The following is a 21806-nucleotide window of genomic DNA, read 5'->3' as shown; positions in this document are numbered from 1 at the left end:
CAACTGAGGCAGATAACGTGACGAGACTTCACCTCTGCCGTTCTTTTAGATTTCATCATTCCATTTTCGGTCCTTATTTTCCGTTGTAATAATTCTTATCTTGTTCGAAGCAATGAAGTGGAACAAGACGGGTAGATATCGTCGTTTTGTCATTGTGCAACAGAAATTATTCGTGAAGGATATCATTTTTCAAAATTATGGTGATATCCTTAACTTCAGCGATGGAAAAAAAGTTTCACATATCAGCTTTAAAAATTGTTAAAAAGTGATAAAAATGAGCTAGTCAAAGACCACTGAAACATAAAAACAAACTGATATTAACCATTATCCACCTGTTGGAACCCCGTGGCGTTTGATACAGTTACGTTCTCCTAAAACCAAGCTTGGAATGATGTGCAAGCCTTGAAATCTACAGATATTACTGACGTTTCGTACTTGCACATGCTCTACAGAACATAAAGCTCTCTGTCCAGTACAGGACGTACAGTAATTAAGTAGTAATAATATAATTACTAGGTCATCTAGTAAAGTTTAGTGTGTAACATTTCCGAATTCATACGCAGCCTGAGTGGCATTTGTAGATGGGTGTTCAGTTCAATTTGAGACAGTGTAGAATGTGAGTCACCAGGACAAACTAAACATGAAAAAGATTAAATACATAGAGCACGCAATCATACGTCATTGACTTGGATGAATTTATTGGAAATTAAAACACCTTCTGAGAAGAAACCTGCAGTTGACTACTAAAAAATGTTTAGTGTCTTATTGAAAGTATACCTTAACTGTGACCTTTCATTGGAAATCATGTGTAATTTGGTTTCAGTGCCGTTGTATTTTGTGTACAAATGACGCTTAATACTTCATTAGTAAGCCGGCCGATATGGCCGAGCGGTTCAAGGCGCTTCAGTCTGGAACCGCGCGATCGCTACGGTCACAGGTTCGAATCCTGCCTCGGGCATGGAGGTGTGTGATGTCCTTAGGTTAGTTAGGTTTAAGTAGTTCTAAGTTCTGGGGGACTGATGACCTCAGATGTTATGTCCCATAGTGCTCAGAGCCATTTGAACCATTTGAACTCCCTGATTAACCGCATTACATTCTAAAATAGTTTCATGTTAACTCTGCCCAGTCCAACAATCTCGATTCCCATTGTCTACCACCGCACGTATACCTCAGCTGTGTTCTGCTATTCGAATTTAAATGCTACGGGTACGTATTTTTTACTAGCAAACGTTGTCTCACATAGATCTGACCGAGAATTATTTCTGATGTAGTTTGTGTTCTTCATTGTCCCAAGATTACTTTACTTCGATATTACATCCTAAAAATAAGTTCCCTTTGTACTATATGTTGCTCCCAAAGCTTTTCTTCATTTTATTTTCTGAGCTAATGTCTATATGCTTGACAGTAGTTGGCCTCGTATGTCTACTGCCAGTCCATTCAATAATAAATGTTGGCAGAATACTGACACTAAGGTATTTTCAATCTTAGATCCGTCTCTTTTAAGTAGAAAATATTGCCACATTTTACTGAAACTCAGCAAACTAAAATAGGAATCCTTGAAAAAGCAAAATGGTATTGTTCTTCCGAAACCTTGTTCGGTAAATTTAGGGGGAGATGTAAGGCAATTTTTATCCCTATTCTGACAGTGCTGTTTTACCCTTTGAATAGGTACACTTTTTAAAAGAATTGTAAGTGATAAAACAATGAAATTATTACTGCATATATATAACATATATGCCTCAATTTACAAATAAAATGAACATAATACCTCTTATGGTTTTGAAGAAAAAAAAATTATTCTTTCACTAGTAAAATTTTAATTTTTTTGACATTAATTTTTATAAGACAGTTTCTGACAGTTCGGTGGTTCTCAATTTACTTGTAATAACTTATTACCAACTGCAGTTCAAATTGACCAAATTTCATGTTTCTAACACCATTAGCTTATCAAATAATGGTACTTGAAAGTAAAAAAAAAATTAGTTTTCAGAAAAATCCATTTAAAGTTTAATATTGCAATTCTAGTATATTTATTGATGAGAATTACTTACCATAATATTTTCCTGCCCCCATACTGAGCATCATCTGAATCATACTGATCTTTTCTGCCCTTGGTCCCTCTTCTTTTCTGTGTGGCTTCTTTTGTGCAATTTAAATTAGCAATATCTGCTTTGCAGATTCTCTCTTTATCTATTTGCACCAAGGATTTTGCAATATTTCCACTAGATGTTATGCCCAATAATTCCAAAACATCCAGTTTTGTAATTACACCATCATTGAAGCATGAAATAGCATCATAAACACAAAATCCGAGGATTGTAAGCTGAACCAATACAGTTTTCGGTAACCGGTTCCAAATGACAGAATTCATACATTAATTTAAATTTTGGGTTTTCCCAAGAAGACATTTCGTCAACAGGGTATCTTTACAAAGGTCTCTAAATATGGATTTAATTTCATTCATTACTGATGCAGGTAAAGAATGTTTGTGGTCATATCTGGCACTTCTCCTGTACGTGCACCCAGTGTCAGGATCATTCGGAAAAATATAACCCATACAGCATTTTTCGTGTTTTCTAAATTCCCTACATTTCTTCATATGACCAAGCCACAATACTTCTGTAATCTATCTATTTCAACATTTGTCAGGCAACCTTTACCACCTATCTTCTTACCATCTTCCAATACTATTTTTTTAATTTTCTTTCAATAATTGGACATGCCTAATGAACTCTAATTTAGAAATTGTGACATTAGGGCCATAGGGTTGTTCTGCACATATCTGGTCATAAGCCTTGTTGTCACCGTCCCCTAAATACTGAGTGTATCTGACACCTCTGTGTGCCACTGAATGATTAAAAATCCTGAGAACTCCTGCTACTTCCATCGCACCACTTGGACCAGTGTAATTCATCCGACACTTGGGTTCATGCTCTTTCTCAGTTTCACTGCCACAAATTTTACGGTACTTGCGTAGAATCTCTACAGCAATTACCTTACCGGTATCAAATGATGTAGCTGTCAGGATACCATTTAGTGAAGTGTGTCCACGTTTCTGCCAGCTGCCATCAAAACATGCACAAATATCACCACTTTCACTGTCATCACTTTCCTCGAGTGCTTTTCCGCTGCTTCCTTCATTGAGATGTTACAAACTTCAGCAACAGGAGTTATTGAAAGTCATAAATTTTGCAGGAGGATTTGGAATGTCAAGTAATGCACATACGGGTTTGCCTGCCTCCATCCCTTTACCAACGGATCTGAGACCATAAACTAGCCGTACGTTGTTCTCATATAAATTATTATTTGCATTTTTGATGTCATTGTTGTAGCAAGTGCACCACATTTTGTACAACTCGATTTCGGGTTTGACACAATCCCTTTACGAAGACGCTGATTCTCAGCCAAAGATACGTCACCACCACATATTCTGCACACAGTATTTTTGGAAATGAAATCACAGAGAATGCTAAGGTTCACTATAATATTTCCAAACGAATCTTCATCTCCACAAGCTGACTGGGAGGAAATGCCTTGAAGACACTGCAGTTTCCTTCTTGATGTGCTGATTTTCTTTACGTCTAACATTCTTGAGTCCTTTGACCCACTAACCTCATTTACCTTTACGTATTTATTTCCTCTGAATTTTAATTTAGGCGAGAATTTCTTTATTCGCGGCATTTTTATGAAAACACGCGGAACCAAAGAAAATACAAAACAACACGTACTTCACTCACAACAATCTTCACTAAATACAACTATTAACGCTCGAAAACAATAACAAACACGATCAGAAAAACGAGTATCAATATTAGATACAGGGTAGGAAACATTGAAGCGATAAAACAATAGAAGCATGAAATAATATACAAGAATGCTGTGCGTTATCTCTGCATGGCGCAAAAAGGAAGGCGTGGCATTTAAATGCCAGATTGCATAGAGCTTCAAGAAAACCATCATATCTCACGAAAAAATTGTCGTATTTATATAGAACAAAAACTGTTTCTCGCAGTAAAGACCAGGCATTTCAAATATGCTAAAATCTAAAAATCGAATTTTTGAAGCCCACTTACCTTCCGTTTCCCCTTAAAGCAGCAGTATTCTAGGAAGGTTATGCGACAGTTGACTTACCACGATCATACCTGGTGGTTATAATTAAAGTGCAGCTACTGACGTAACTACAGTATCGGTAGATATGCTAATGCGTTAATACGGAACCGCTTTGCGCTGAACAAAAAACATAGTTGCAATTTTGGCCACCAGGTGCAAATCTGGCGGTGTACAGCATCTCGTCATCGTCTCCGGTGCTGACAGTGAACAAATTATGTAAGCAGCGGTTAGTAATAAAGTGAGCATTGCCTTTCTCTATTGCTTGCTACTTTCTGCCCAAGTCCTGTTCCTAATCCATTTCGTACGGGAACATTTCTATACGTCTTAATTGCATTCACAGCGCCCGATTTGCTTCTGGTGGCAAGAATTGGAACTAATTTTTTCAGCGTAAATCGGTTCCGCATTCACGCTTTAGAATATCTACTAAGTTTCGCTACCATTCGTTAATTACAGCACACACTGGCCCCCTGTGAGTAGCTGCACTTTAATTTTAACCACCCAGTATGTAGATGGGAGCGCAGTGCCTCTTGCGCGAAATGTCTTTTGCGCAGAGCGGTGATGAGACGATAACCTCGAATCGCAATTTTTTATTGCATTTTTTCCATCTTTGCTTTTAGGCTCTCAAAATTAGCCTCAGATCTGGACGAAGAAGGAAAAATAAATTGGAACCGGCAAACGTCATGCTGTGACAAAAAGTAAACTGATGTTCGTGAATAAAATACGTGTGGAGCAGCGGGCGTGATAGCGCGGTGCAGCCCTCTTCCATCTGATACCTGCGCTGTCCACTCACCGCTGACCGCCCCACCCCTACACCTCGCACCCTCAGCCAAATCTTTCTTCAGCCTTGTACCTTAAACCGCCATCTGACTTACAAGTAGTGAAAAATGTGCGCGTCTTATCCAGAACGTCTCACCCTATTTCTTTCTGAACGGTTGGCCGACACACGGTCTGAAAAACAACCGTTGTCTTCATTCATCAGGATTTTCTTATCGCCAGACAAGGGTGGCGAGAAGGAAATGAGAAGTTGGCGTCCGGAGTAGTTTTAGCTACGGCGGACCGGCGGCTGGTAATTTAGTCGTTACGGGATGTGGAGTGTCGTGGGAATTAGAAGGCGGTCTCTCGTCCCTTCGACAGGGGCGCAATCTGGCACGATTGATGCCCTTCCTGACGGGCGAGCGCGCCGCCGTCCTGTTGCCTAAATACGGCGTGTCTTTGCGGCCATGCGTCGTACAGCCGTGGCACACACGCCTTCACCGTCATCTAATACAACGGCAGCATCCCTCAGAACACTAGCTGCACGTGTACTCAGTGGGTTCTTCACTGCCTACCTATATCCCTTCAGCTGAATCGTAGCATGGTTTCTCCAGAAAAGAAAGGTCCCTCCTCTCACATTGTCCGATTCGAGAGAAAACCTCAGCATTTTACAAAGACTGGTTACTTGCCTTTAAGTCGTGAACTTCATAAAACGTAAAATCCTGCTAAGTTATGACGACTGAAATTTTGAGTCACAACTGGTATTGTATTGTACGTACGAGGACTACTCGGAAAGTAAGGTCTGATCGGTGGCGAAATGGTAACCATTGTGAAAATCAAACATGTTTTATTTGCAGCAGTTAGCTACACCTTCAAGCTATTTTTCTACACAGTTGCCTCTCCTACTTAAATGTTTGTCGTAGTGTTGTACCAACCTCGTCGTGTAAGGCAGCCACCTGCGCTTTCCTCCAGTTCTCTGCCCAGGTCTACAGCTCGTTGTTTGTGCCAAAATGTCTTCATAGCCAGCGGTTCGTGTTAGCAGAGATTAAACTCATGGGGAGCAAATTACTGGCTGCATTGTAGGTGATCTAACACTTCCCAAGGAAAATGCTGCAGGAGCATCTTCATTGGTCGTGTAGAGTGCGGCCAAGTTGTGCCATGAAGAAGAAAACGTATGGCAGCTATGTTGTGTGGGCTGCATGCCATCAGGCGAAATCTCTTACGAGAACCTTACACTGTTTATCTAGGCATCTTTACGTCTTCGCTGTGCTCTCAGAACTGAAAAGAGGGACATGACACGATCGACGGGGATACTAGAGACACCGTACAACATATCTGTGTAAAACTTCATAGATTTTTCGCTGTGGTTTCCAATTCGCGTCCGATCGGACCTTACTTTCCGAATAGTCCTCGTATATTTCGGAGTAACAATTTTAGAGATATTAAGTAAAACAACCGCACAGGCTGTTTCGGGTGTAAGGTACCCTACTACTATTTAGTAGTAGGTAATGAGAAACTGCGTTTGTCTACAAAGGAGAATGAATGAAAAGACACTTCTACGTTCTACACTCGAATGCTATTCGATTGTATGGGACACTTCAGGTCGTATTAAAATGAGTATCAACATATACAAAGAAGGACGGCGTAAATAGCCTCACACTTGCTTTATCTCGCGAGCACCTGCTTAGGAACCTTCGAGAAGCGTCTTTTATGGCAAACACAAGTATTGTTCTTCTGCTCCGTGAGTATCTACTCCCTAGAGATCTGGCAGTTAAACTGAGCTCAAATGGCTCTGAGCACTATGCGACTTAACTTCTGAGGTCATCAGTCGCCTAGAACGTAGAACTAATTAAACCTAAGTAACCTAAGGACATTACACACATCCATGTCCGAGGCAGGATTCGAACCTGCGACCGGAGCGATCGCTCGGTTCCAGACTATAGCGCCTAGAACCGCACGGCCACTCCAGCCGGCTAGTTAAACTGAGTGAATAATAGCTAGAACGAAGAATTCCAAACATTCTATCTTCTTACCCTCGTTCCGAAAACGGTACGGGAAAATATCCTAATATAAGAAAATCGAAATATAACCTCTGCCACAGACTTAACGGAACATAGATGCAGATGCAAGGAACGAGATCTATACTGAACTTACATTTACAAAGAAAGAATAAACATAACACTCAAAACAGCATTTCCAACCAAGGAATAAAACTTTACAGTAAGTTTACAAAGTAGAAACTGCTAAAACAAACATGTTAAAACGCCAGTTACAAACTACCTGTTACACACACATTCTATACAGTGAAGGATTACGTATACAGCACAGGTTAGGGGTTTGGTAAAAAATGTAACACGAATAAATAATAACGATGTCAATTAAAGCATTTATCATTCCACTTAAAAGAGCACGCTAAATTTTCCTTCTTTTTATCTTTCTCTGGAAAAACTTACTCCCAAAGTTACGCAGTGTATAATACTAACACCTTATTCTCTTTCTGAGGTCAACATCTCACTCGTTACAGAGGGATGATGAGTTATCAGGCTATCAAATGGTACGCTGCGGTTCACAAAATGGTGAAATGCACCTGACGTAGCTGATACTGTGTGTAGTGTCAGGAAAACATGTGTACATGGTTGTGCAGTGTGTGCAGTGACTGGGAGTGAGAAATTAATGAAGAGTCTAGCACCAGCCTTTTATATTATTTGTAAAACAGTATTGTACATTGGGGATACATTTGCCTCACACTTGTCTGGGTCTGCTGAGCACTGTTAACAAGCAGGGTGCACTCAGCCCTTGTGAGGTCCATTGAGGAGCTACTTGACCGTGAAGCAGCGACTACGGCCACGAAAACTGATAACGCCCGGGATAGCGGTGTGCTGACCATATACCCCTCCATATCCGCATCCAATGACGCCTATAGGTTGAGAATGACACGGCGGTAGGTCGGTACCGTTGGTCCATCCGAGGCCTGTTCGGACGGAGAGGAATAAACTGAATGAGGTAGCACTGGGTGACTGTGTATGTGGGAAGGTGGAAGCTTCAGTCTTCATCGATTCATCCTGACTTAGATTTTCCTTGGTTTCCATTAATTACTTTAGGCAAATCCGGGGCTGTTCCTGATAAAGGTCACAGCCAACTATTCGTCCCATCCTTGTCATACTATACCTATTAGTATGTAAATCTCTCTATATTTGAATTACTTTATTTATGGTGTTCTTAACTTTTAATACCAAGCCATATCCAACACCCTTGTAAAAGAGGTCTACAGGTGAATAAAACTACTACTGTCATTACTACTACAACTACTCTATAAGTAGCATCTATATCCGTTGATATCGATGCCGATGGTAGATAAATAGATTGTAAGGTGACCATATCGTCGGACACCTCAGATGCCACGTCATCATTTTTATTAATGCACGCATGATTAAAAAAATTACTTATATGTACACGAACGTCTGAAATGTTCCTTTAATCAGTGCCCCTTTCTTGTAACTGTTTGGTCATAAAGTACCATAAAGAAAAGGAATTTTCACAAGAGTATTGTGCTCCTCTGACAATCACGTCTGTTGCTGTCAGCAACTGCGTGTTGTTCACGTGGTCACAGACTGGGATCCATGTAGAGACTCTTGGCTGAAGGGATATCACTTCAGTGGGAGATGTATGGTGGCATTGGGAGAACAGAGTTGGATATGTCATGGCAGCCCATGTAAAGAAATGATAAAATTAACATTTGGGATAGGATGCCGAGAGTGCAAAAAAGATATGAGTATTACAAGTCAAACAATGACACAAGTACAGAAGCTATTCAATGTTCGGTAAAGTCTCAACAGTTCACAAACACATGTGCCATGAGTCGATGTGCAATGTCCTGTTGGAAAATGGCCCCATGGTGTTGTCACGTGAGAGATAACATATGACGACACAGGATATCTGTGACGCACCATTGTACCGTCAGAGTTCCCACAGACAGTACCAGCGGTGACCTGAAGTCATACCCGATGGTTCCCTACAACATGAAGCCACGAGTAACAGCGTTGCGCCTCTCCAAAACATTGGAAGAATATAATCTTTGGCCCGGTCGCCACCCAACGCACCGATGATGGTCACCTGGGGTAATGCAAAACTGTGGTTCATTGCTGTACTCAACGCGATGCCACTCATCAGCACTCCATGATTCCCAGCCACGCCACCACTCCAAACGTAATCACTTGCGTCGTGGTGTTAATAGCAGCCTACAAGTGGGACGTTCATTCTATTGTCCGGCTGTTATTAGTCTCAGACCATTGGTGCAGGGATTTCATTATTTGTCCTCGGATGGCAGTTGAAGCTGTGAAGGGGTTACGATGCTCTTGGTGCATAATATGGTGATCCTCCCTTGTGGTGGTCCATTGTGCTCAACCGTGTAGTCCAACACGCCCCACAAATCTCTTTACTGTACGATAGAATCAATACCCTATCATACTTCCTTATCATAGCTTGTCTACATCTACACCTACACACACATAGATACTCCGCAAGCCACCGTGCGGTGCGTGGCGGAGGGTACCCTGTACCACTACTAGGAGGTATGATCCCTAATTTCTCCAATATTATCTTCGTGGTCCTTACGCGCAATGTATGTTGGAGGCAGTGGAATCGTTCGCGGTCAGCTTCAAGTGCCAGTCCTCTAAATTTGCTCAATAGTGTTTCACGAAAAGAAAGGTGCCTTCCCTCCAGGGATTCCCAGTTGAGTTCCCGAAGCATCTCCGTAACACTTACGTATTGTTCGAACCTACCGGTAACAAATCTAGCAGCCCACTTCTGAATTGCTGCGATGTCTTCCAAAAAACACACAAGCGGCACTCAAGAATAGGTCGCACCAGTGTCCTATATGCGGTCTCCTTTACAGGCGGACCACTCTTTCCTAAAATTCTCCCAATAAACCGAAGTCGACTATTCACCTTCCCTACCACAGTTCTCACATGTTCGTTCCATTGCATATCGCTTTGCATCGTTAGCCCAGATATTTAAACGACTTGATTGTGTCAAGCAGGACACTAGTAATACTGTAACCGAGCATTACAGTTTTGTTCTTCCTATTCAGTCTCATTGACTTATATTTTTCCACATTTAGAGCTAGCTGCCATTCATCACACCAACTAGAAGTCTCGTCTAAGTCATCTTGTATCTTCCTACAGTCACACAACTTCGCCACTTCACCGTCCACCACAGCATCTTCAGCAAATAACCACAAATTGCTGCCCACGGTTCTATCACACTTCCCTTGAACACTCCTGACGATACCCTTGTCTCATATCGGATATCAGTATACGACGCATATCCTGAAATTCTGAACATCTTCTGGATCACGTAAATACATCGCTTAGTTTCTGACCCTTCTAATTTACTACTTCCAAGTACTGTGCTAAATCATTAAGAGGCAACAGTTATTCACAACATCGAGAACTGGATGTACTCTCCGCCATTGAGTCATGATTCAGCATCAGATGCGTCTCATCTTCGACCTCCACATCCTCCCAATCAGATGCTACTCATGTTTCTTCTACGACCATATAGGTGATTCCAAATTTGCACCCTCGTCCTTGTAAAACTATTCCGTCTCGAACCAGTAAACTAATAATACCTTCAGAGAAAACTTCAAGCTCTTCTTCCACCAATTACAAGCGTAGCGACTCTTCTGGATTTTCTTCAAACTGTAATACAGTTTTTCGACTGTCGACCCGTAACTCCCCACTTCCATTGCTCAAATCTGTTCTTCCTTGATTCCTCTTTAAATACACAATGCCCATTATGATATAAGCATTAAGGCCTTCAGCTATTAATACTCTCCATTGAGACTCCACAACTATTTTGACTTGCTCAACTACTTCAAAATATTTCTCCATAAATACAATTTAGGCTTCACTTTCCAAGGAGGTACTGTTGTATATGACATGATAGCTTCTCATTCCTACAAAGCATCCTCTAAAATCACTGTGATCTCGCCTGCGGTGTCTACAATCATTTAACAGTTCAATATTATCAAAACTTTTACAAATTTCAGGACAGAGAACATGTTTCTTCATGGGTTGATTCACTTCCAACAAATCTGCTCGAATATCTTGTCTGTCCTGCGTGTTTATAAAGAAATGTTCTCTTTCAGCTACATTAATCGAGACTCCATGAACGCTAAGTGAACTTTCTTTATGTGGTCCACTAACTTCTTGACATCCATCATCTTTAGAAGTTGTCTTATTGTTACTAATCTGCTCATTAGGTATAATATCAGCATCAACGGCTCCAAACATGTATGAATTAACAATAACACAGTTTTATGATTGAACCTCTGTACTCTCACGTTTGTCTCTCTGTAAACTTTTATCCATTTGGGTGTTTCCATTACATTTCTGGTTTGAGGTGGCTCCTTTACAGTATTTCCTGTTCACTTACCTGCAATGATTTTTTAAACGTGGTCATAATGTTTTATCTGTGGCTAGGGCAGGAGGTCATATTTCTGCATTATGTTGCATTGATCTCTTCTCGGAAATTTGGAAATTTGCGGTAAGGTCTTACGGGACCAAACTGCTGAGGTCATCAGTCCCTAAGTTTACACTCCTCTTAATCTAACTTAAAGTTACCTACGCTAAGGACTCGAACCTCCGACGGGGGGGATCTCTTCTTGTCCACTGTTATGGCCTGTTGTTGTGATAAACATTGTCTCATCCGAAACAGTTTCCAGTCCTCATGCAGTAAATATTAAATCAATTCCACCTATTGTTTGTATCTCTGTTACATTTCTTGGCTGGAAATTGTGGTGTTCTAAAATTCTTTCTAGCTGATAACATTCCCTGCAATCCCGCCAATTATTGCCACTTAAAATGTGATTACCCAAGCCCTCCAACGCAGAAAGAAATTGTTCCATACTCTCTTTTCTGCTTGTGATAGCAACTGCCAATGTGTGACGAGGCAATTTTGGAGTCAATATATGAATAACATCTTCAAGTGGCAGTGGCTGGCACCAAAGCAAGTACCTTTGGTAACAACATTTAAAAAATTCAGCCATGGTTTTATGTTTGCCACCATCAGGATAGTTACGATCATTGAGTATACCAGCCTTCAGTCTTCCTTTATTCCATACACTTTGCTGCAAGTACGTTGGTAAACTCGTTCTCTGAACTTTCCATCACCGTTGCATGTGAGAAATTGTTGATGTGTCCAAAATATGTACCTATAATATTCTTGATTAATCCATCGATTCATTGACTATATAGTCTGTTCAGTGGCAGTATTCACAAAATTACTTTTTTCGCGAACAACATCCATATCGGGACCTTGAACACAGCCGAAATCCTAGGAACGGTTACCACTATATAATTCGGTCTCAAATCTTAGATAGGTTTCATTTCTCGTAACTTTCTTCCTGCTTTTCCCTAACGTGTTGCTGGAACTTCAGATATTCAGGAGTATGCAAATGCCACAGGTTCCATATGAGCAAGTGACAAATTGCACTCTTGATACTTCACGCAATTTATCTGGTTTTGTATTTAATTCTGCTTCCCTAAGCATTCGTTCACATCAGTCAACTTCTGCTTTATTCTGCCTTCTTCTAATGAAGAAGTTCTTTTCTCAAGTTTGATACACTGCCCTAAACTCGAATGTCTGTTTGATTCAATGTTTGACTTTGATGAACTAATGCTGCAATTAATGCATATTTGTACTTCACAACTCAGCAATGTGCAAGTCATGACAGTAGTATGTTTGCTATGTTCTTACATAGTGCCTTTTGTGCCTTCCACAAACTTTTCGATCTTTGTCATCAATGTATTTTGTCCGTGAAGTCTCTCTTCTACCGGCCTCTTAGCTGAGTGGTCAGCGCATCTCACTGCCATGTAGCGGGCCCGGATTTGATCCCCGGCCGGGTCAGAGATTTGCTCCGCTTGGGGACCGGGCGTTGTGTTGTCCTCGTCATCATTTCATTATCATCATAGACACGCAAGTCGCACAATATGGCGTCAACTGAAAGGGCTTGCAACTCAGCGGCCGTACTTCCACAGGTGATGACTCCCGTCCATCAATACCATACGATCATTTCATTTCATATCTTCTACCATCTGTCTTAATTGATATAGGATCTCGCCCTGATTTTTAGTTGTTTCGCCTTGTTTTTGCGCGGCTTCAGGCTGTTCGTCACCCTGTTTTTCAGTTGTTTTTGTTTCTGGATTATTTGTAAAAGTGTTTGGAATTGGTGGGGTGCAAATACTGCACTCGACATGTCACACACCTCGTACGATTGTCCGTGCACTCGTGTGGCTTCAGACTCTGTGCCATCGGCACTCTGAGACTTCTGTTGTTTATCAATTGAAGAATTATGATTTATACACCTATGACTCACGAGGAACGAAATGTACCTCCATCTGATCCGTGACCGGTCAGTCACAGCTCACAGCTCATGGAGACTGATCGGATGTGGATACAAGGAAGTTACATCTTGACCTATGGCATCACAAATGTACTCATTAGAACGCCGCGCGGGATTAGCCGAGCGGTCTAAGGCGCTGCAGTCATGGAGTGTGCGGCTGGTCCCGGCGGAGGTTCGAGACCTCCCTTGGGCAGGGATATGTGTGTTTGTCCTTAGGATAATTTAGGTTAAGTAGTGTGTGAGCTTAGGGACTGATGACCTTAGCAGTTAAGTCCCATAATATTTCACACATATTTGAACATTTTTGAAATCATTAGAATTGATGTCAGGGGGGAGGGGAAGTGGAAGGGCATCAGAAATATCTTAATGACCGTGGAGTGTTCCGCAAACGATTGTGATGCAGTTCGGGAGCAAAAGGGTAACCCGAGGTGTTCTGTAGAGTAACGAACGCACGCACGTAGTGAGACAGTAGTATGCTGCATCTTTCACCGGGGAGAGACGATGACAGTCATATAACGTACCTTATATAAATATCTGTCATACGAGGAAGAGTAAACCCCTGCCAACATGCGGGATGTAGCACTTCGAGTTGTTTTCGACTTTCGCGCCAGGACTGTAGGCCAGACGCGCTTTCTGCGAGCTTCGAGCGTCCAAAGGCAGCACGCCGTTTCTTCTGTCTCTCTTGACGGGTTGTTAGCTGAGGTACACATGTGGGGTGCTGGCTTCTGTATCACTCAGCTAGGACGTCACTTGTCTCACGAAGGTTTTTGTTGTCTGACACTGAATTTGACAGAGGTCTGCTGCACTGTGGTCAATTTAACAGTCCGAGATAACCGATGGTAACGTCTCGCATCGACACATTATTGCTCACTGCGGTTCTTAGTGGCAATTGCATTTTCCCGCAAATTGAGTTTTGGTACGCCATCAACTCGGTGGACCGTGAGAAGCACTGAGCTTCGGCGATTTGGAAATGTGGTTATTCCCGCGCCCCTGTCCACCCATTTAGATTTTGGTTTTCCTCAATTTCCTAAACTGATTTAGGAGAATTGTGGGACGGTTCCTTTGAAACGGAAACGACCGATTTCCGTTTCCATTCTCGTCTTAACCGAGTTCAATAAGCGCATTCATTACTCTCGCCCTCTAAGGGACGTAAAATCCAAGTATTTCTACATCCGCAAGTTCAGCAGCCAGCGTTGGGTAACGACGAAGAGACGTAGCCGAGCAACGAGCGAGCGTCTAGGTGCGCAATGTCTCCGAGACGGAGCAGCGGCCTGGGGTCACAAAGGCGGCAGCTATTTACTCTGGAGTCAGCAGTAGTGCACGGACTGCAACTAGCCGCAGCGCAAACCGCCGGCGAGGACGTCTAATTAGCGGCGTGTTTGTTGTGACGCGCCTAATATCCGGCTCCGGGTGTCGGCCAGCGATACATGTAGCACGTCAGCCGCACAGCCGCAGCCCGCCAATGAGCGTCTTTGATTCGGAGCGCAATTAATTCCTTCCGCAATCTCAGCTTTGCTCCATCTTGGCATTTAATTAAGAGCGCGAGGCGACGCCGCGGCCGAGTGACATCTTGGGCGTGACCGCGCCGGCTCCTTGCGCCTTGCGGCTTCCACATTAGCCGCCGGAGGCCGGCCCGGCTAATTACTGGTGCTGGCATCTGGTCGCGATTAAAAGGACGGGCCATTGGCCAGCCTAACTTGCTGCAACAACGCGGACCCCCGCCTAATTTGGCCGGCGCCCTTACTCTAACGCCTCCACAAAGCGCGTATATAAAGTGCACTTCGGAACTTTGCCGGATTTGACGCCCGCGCAACTACAGGCAACGTCTGCGAGCCCAGGAACGTGCGACTCCTATTGGTTGAATAAAACCTGCCCTCACACTCCGAATTCTCGGAGAATTTCCTCAAAATTAGAGGCAGAAACTGTCAGGGAGAAACTTTGGTGAAAATATACCTCAAGAGGTCACATTTACCTTTCCAGTTACGTGAGAAGTAGCTTTCCACTTTGTTTGACAGCCAATCGTCCGAAACTGACAATGTGTGAAAGCGAGAACGTTGCCCGAGTGAAATATTATCCAACGAGGAGTTTCATCGACGTCTACATCCGGAACTACACTAGCGCGAATAAAATCCCAATACTAAAAAATAATTAATGTAGAGTATGAAATTTGGCGACTACATTTGTCTGGGTAGCACATTTAAGTGATTGGCATTGTAGGACCACAGGTGTTGCAAATGTGAAATTCTGGTACATTAAGAACGGATGTAAACGCCAGAATGTTGAATGCAAGCATGCGAACGTGCGTGCATTGTGTTGTACCGGTGACTTATGTCAGTTTGTGTAATGGAGTTTCAAGTCTGTTGCACTTGGTAGGTCAATACAGGGACGGTTGTGGATGACGCTAGAGTGGTCGTTCGATGATGTCCCATATGTGCTCGATTGGAGGCAGATCTGGTGACTGAGCAGGCCAAAGCAACATGTTGGATTACAACAGCGGTATTCGGGTGATCGTTATCCTGTTGGAAACCAACCCCTGGAACTCTCTTCATGAACAGCAGCACAACAGGTCGAATCACCATAGTGACGTACAGATTTGCAGTCAGGGTGCTTGGGATAACCGCGAGAGTGCCCCTGCTGTTATATGAAATCGCACCGCAGAAACTCCAGGTGTACGTCCAGAGGTCTAGCACACAGACAGGATAATTTCAAGCCCTCAAAATGGTTCAAATGGCTCTAAGCACTACGGGACTTAACATCTGAGGTCATCAGTCCTCTAGATGGTTCAAATGGCTCTAGGCACTATGGGACTTAACATTTGAGGTCATCAGTCCGCTAGACTTAGAACTACTTAAACCTAAACAACCTAAGGACATCAAACACATCCATGCCCGAGGCAGGATTCGAACCTGCGACCGTAGCAGCAGCGCGGTTCCGGACTGAAGCGCCTAGAACCGCTCGGCTAGCTGCAAGCTTTCAACTAGCCTCTTCCTAACTAACACATGGTCATCACTGACACCGAGGCGGAACCAGCTTTCATCAGAAAGCACAACAGACCTCCACCCCGCCCTCCAATGAGCTCTCGCTTGACACCATTGAAGCCTAAAATGGCAGTGGTTTGGAATCATTGAAATGCACGTCATAGGGCGTCTGGCACGGAGCTGTCCTTGAAGTAACCGATTTATAACAGTTCGTTGTGTCATAATGGTGCCAACTGCTGCTCAAACTGCTGCTGAATGTGCAGTACGATGCGCCAGAGCCATATGCGGAACACGGTGGTCTTCCGTCTAGTAGCGCCATGTGGTGGTGGTTAGTGTTTAACGTCCCGTCGACAACGAGGTCATTAGAGGCGGAACGCAAGCTCGGATTAGGGACGGATTGGGAAGGAAATCTGCCGTGCCCTTTCAAAGGAACCATCTGGGCATTTGCCTGAAACGATTTAGGGAAATCACGGAAAACCTAAATCAGGATGGCTGGAGACGGGATTGAACCGTCGTCCTCCCGAACGCGAGTCCAGTGCGCTAACCACTGCGCCACCTCGCTCGGTAGCGCCATGTGGGCGTCCGGAGCCCGGTCTTCTTGCTACCGTACATTCTCGTTACCAGTGTTGCCAGCGATCTTGTACAGTGGCTACATTTCTGCCAGTTCCTCCTGCAGTGCTGTAGGTAGTATGGTGTAGAATAAATTTGTTTTATTTCCATCCAGCTTCTGGTAGCAGTATTACACGACCTCTTTAAAACTTAGTGAGGTGTTGCTAATTGCGTCTTTGTCGCCTTAAAGGCATTCTTGACTAACATCAGCTCACCATGTCGAATTTCAAAGGTTTCAGTGTGTATTTAAAGCAAACCTGATTTGCACCCTCATATTGGCGCTACTAGCGCCACACTTATGCGACTGACGTGAAATTTGAATAGACATAATCTTTCGCATGCAGAATGACGCCTACCAACCTCCGGTACTGCCACACAACTCCTTGGTGTAGCAATTTTTTTCCGCCAGTGTATATTCCTAAAAAAAAAATGGCTCTGAGCACTATGGGACTTAACATTTATGGTCATCAGTCCCCTAGAACTTAGAACTACTTAAACCTAACTAACCTAAGGACATCACACACATCCATGCCCGAGGCAGGATTCGAACCTGCGACCGTAGCAGTCGCGCGGTTCCGGACTGAGCGCGTGAACCGCTAGACTATATTCCTCAAATCACCCTCTCCCTCTCCCTGTCTTTCATCATCTTCCAGCGCCGTAGCTGGTGAGCGGGACTAACGACTGTAGATGTGCCACAGTAAAACAGGAATATGTCGATGAAGATTTTTGATTATGGGGGGGGGGGGGGGGGAGGGAATACAATGTTTCCGATTTGTAGGTAGTATGGTGTAAAATAAATTTGTTTTATTTCCATCTATGATCACAAAACTGTTTTGTCATTATATTACCGACTTCGGTCAGCAATGGCCATCTTCAGATCTGCAGCAAGACGTTGAAAAAAGAAAAAAAAAATACAACTAGTCGATTGTCTACGTCTTAAACAGTAAAGTAGCCATAATGAAAAGTATTATTGACATACATGTGGAAAACATATGCTAAAATATGACGGGCATACCTGTTTCAAAACTTGTCCTAATATAATGAAACCTTAATGATTTTATTAAAACACGTAGAAAAACAGTTTCGCATCGTCGCACACATTTAAAATATGGTACGTACTATTAATTATATTATCAATCGACTGGTACGGTGTTTCAGCATTATTTTCTTGGAAAGACGTGTCGCAGGGTATTAGTAGCCGTCTGGCGATTAACTTCCTCCGAGCAGTTCTCGCCTAAGCTGCATTCTGGCGACCAAGTCAACAGAGGGCGTTCATTCCTTACTTCAGCCTTTACTTTCATTCATTTTGTTTCTTTCCCCATTTACTTTATCATTTATTTATTCTTCTGTTAGCTGCGTAAGTTTGTTCTTATGCATGTCATTATTTTCATTATTTTTATCTAAAAAAATAATGACATGCATATTTTCACTTCCTTTTTAACTTTACTCGTGTTTTTAATTTATTGCATTTTATCACTGTAATAACTTATACAATTGGTAAGCCCACTATAGACTTCACCTATTGTATTGTTCTTTTTATTAGATTTTGTGGAATTGTATAATTGACGAATATGTGTAGGCTCACAGTAGTGACACCTAACGAGCGTACAACACAAACATTTTGTGGCCACTGTAATGCAGTTTTTTTAAGAACAGTAGCGCTGTCAACAAGATGACTCCGTCGACACTGTAGCCTAGTATATATACAATATTTTAAATATGTGCGACGATCCGAAGCTGATTTTATGTATATCTTGTGATGATGCCACTATGGCTTCATTGTCTACACGTCTTCCTTACGGCACGTGGCGTAGAGTACCTCGTGCCACTACCAGTCATTGCCTTTCCTGTTCCACTCGTAAATAGAGCTGGGGAAAAACGTCTGCCTCTATGTCTACGTATGAGCCCTAATTTCTCGGATCTTATCTTCATAGCCCTTACGCGCAGTGTATGTTAGAAGCAACAGAATCGTTCTGCAGTCATCTTTCTCTAAATTTTCTCAATATTTTTCCTCGAGTAGAATGTCACCTTCCCTCCAGGAATTCCCATTTGAGTTCCTGAAGCATATCCGTAACACTTGGTTATTGTACGAGCCTACCGGTAACAAATCCAGCAGCCCACCTCTGAGTTTCTTCGATATCTTCCTTTAATCCGACCCGGTACGGATTCCAAACACTCGAACAGTACTTAAGAATAGGTCGCACCAGAGTCCTGTATGCGGTCTCTTTTACAGACCAACCACACTTTCCTAGAATTCTCCCAGTAAACGGAAATCGACCACTAGCCTTTCCTATCACGCTCGTTCCATTTCATACAGCTTTGAAACGTTACGCAAGATATTTAAACGACTCCTGTCAAGGACACAACTAATGCTTTATCCGAACATTATGCATTTGTTTTTTCTACTCATCGGCATTAACTTATACTGTTCTAAGTTTGGTGCAAGCTGCCATTCTTCACACAAACTAGAAATTTTGTCGAACTCATCTTGTATCATAGTTACTCAACTTCTACACCTTACAGTACACCACAGCATCCTAAGCAGACAGTATCAGATTGCTGCCCATCCTGTCCGCCAAATCATTTGCGTATATAGAAAATAATAGTAGTCCTATCATACTTCCTTGGGGCAGTCCCTGCGAAACTCTTGTGTCTGATGAACATTTGCCGTCGAGGACAACATACTTGAAAAGTCTTCGAGCCACTCACATATCTGTGAACTTTTTCCTAGCTCAAATTACCAGTGGAACAGGAAAGGTAATGATTGACGATAGTAGAGAGTACCCTCCACCATTCAATGAACAGTGTCTTGCGGATTATGTATGAATGTGCATAAGTTTTCTTCATATTCAGAAGAAACCCGTTTCAGACTTCCGTCCATACGTCCTGATCTAGTTGTTTATATTTGTCATAGGATGGCAGATCGACTGCGATTCACAGATATCACATGTTAATCGCGTGCGATGTATTCTGGTGAATTCACTCATCAGATCCACTGACAATTTCTGGATAGAATTTCTAGACCATGTGTGCGGTCCCAACCTGTTACTGCTGGATAAATCAAATGCGAATGCGACTGTTAAGCCACTTTCCGTACCCTGATTTAGATTTTGCTGTTTTAGATCATTTAGACTAAATCCTTCAAAACTCCAGAATGTACTAACTGTGTAGCTTTACACAGTGTATCTGTCTGGACCCAGTCACACCACAAAGTAACAAGGTAACCTGCGCACACTGTGGTCGTCATAATTAATACGAAAGGTCCTGTACTACGTAATAACCGTATACTGCAGAACTATTAAGCCAAAAGACACCTCGTTGTTCCACGGTGTTCTGTGTTGCTTTTTAAGGGATGTTTGAACACCGCCAAACTTGTATCTCGCTGTGTATAAACTACCTTTGTCGGAGCTAATAATTAACGGGATTAAATCTCCTGCTAACACAAATATATCATCCTGCAGACGCAGATAAGTTTCGCGTGGCGATTTATAGCTAGCGTTCCCGGTGAGTCTTGCACAAAACTCGTGTGCAGAGCAATTTAAATGATAGCGATCTCTTTAGCCAGAGAAATAATTACCACCAAATTTAAAACGAATTTGTTTTTACGAAAACACTTTTTAATCCTTATTCACATTGGAGGTGTTCTTTCTGTTTCGCGTACTCCTTTCTGATAACACATCGGCTCGTCAGCGGGATAGAATCAACTTTTTGTTTTCTTTGTTTCGGTTTATACTGCTACCATAGTTGTCCACACACCACCCGTGAAAGCAGTGTCGTTAAGAAACAATTTAAAAGGAGATGCGGTTATGTGCGATTCTGTATTTTTTACAACATATAGCCTATAATTATTTATGTTAATTTTCAGAAAGCCTAAATGTAGTAACGTAAATTCTGAACCTCCCCTGCACGACTGATACAGCCTGTGCAGTTGGGTAGCTAATCCAGGTGGATATTCCTTATTTCTGTACTGTATTTGAACGATTGCCGTAGTTCATGCGGAGTCCACACGGCGAGCGTGGATACCAACTGACAAAGACGCCAACACTGCGCGGAAAAATCTGACCTTCAGTCTGTTTGAAGAACCAATCATGCAACTGATTCGAATATTTCTTTATCTCAACGTAGCAGAGTCATCTAACGAAAAAACCTAAATATAATTCGAGCTCCTCTATATTAGAGACGTTAGTGAGAGTGCAAAGAAAAACATCTTACCTAGGAAAGGAAAAAATATTTTACCTTAAATATTGCTTTCACGTCTGTCACTTCTGGATGAGAGGTGGACTTTAGATGTCGGCAAGCGGAACCGCCGGTAAATGCTGTTACACCGTGTGATTTTTTGATTAGCAAAGATTCAGGAAAGCTCATAGAGAACGTCACAAATGAGCATACAACTTTACTGTCTTACGTTGCGTTATTTCACTAAAAAGGATACAACAAGGGTAACATATTATTTATTTTAAGATGAGTTCTTTGGCGTTAAAGACTCAGTTCCTCCTGTCATAGTACAACGGTTTATCGACACCAAGATCATCACAATACTAGGTAATATCTTAATTCTGACATGCTTGAGGAGACCACTCATTCCTACCCTTGTTGAAGAAATAATCATCAACTAGCAAAATAGGGCACTGGCCACAAGAAACATAAAACAGAAAGTCTCTCGAATAGTTTCTACCAGTATTTAGGTCGGTCAAATTACAGCCAACTATAAGGAAACAGCTCCAGAGATTTGATAATGACATTAAGTCTGATCAGCATCATAATCAGCCATTTTCGCGATGGTTAACGTTCCGTCTGCAGCAGAGCGTTACAGAAACTTGGGACTGTTACTTCTGACAGAGCATCACATGAATTAACACCACAGATCTATGTAAAGCATGATTATGTTTTCAGTTCATCTCTGATATCGCTATAATGTTGTCACCAAATAAGGAAATTTAGTAACAAAAATA

At 42.3% G+C, this 21806-nt stretch overlaps 1 protein-coding gene and 1 non-coding gene across 16 annotated transcripts in view; one reads left to right on the top strand and one right to left on the bottom strand.

The window, feature by feature from the left end:
- LOC126298507 (forkhead box protein P1) overlaps window positions 1-21806 on the top strand; it is a 692749-nt gene that overhangs the window by 404398 nt on the left and 266545 nt on the right. The gene's annotated exons all lie outside the window — the stretch shown is intronic.
- Trnaa-cgc (transfer RNA alanine (anticodon CGC)) lies at window positions 16735-16807 on the bottom strand. The gene has a single exon. It is a non-coding gene; the product is annotated as a tRNA-Ala (tRNA).

The sequence above is a fragment of the Schistocerca gregaria genome, chromosome X (assembly GCF_023897955.1).
Source record: "Schistocerca gregaria isolate iqSchGreg1 chromosome X, iqSchGreg1.2, whole genome shotgun sequence".
NCBI lineage: Eukaryota > Metazoa > Arthropoda > Insecta > Orthoptera > Acrididae > Schistocerca > Schistocerca gregaria.
Note: the sequence above shows the minus strand (reverse complement) of the source record. Positions and strands in the feature narration are given on the sequence as shown.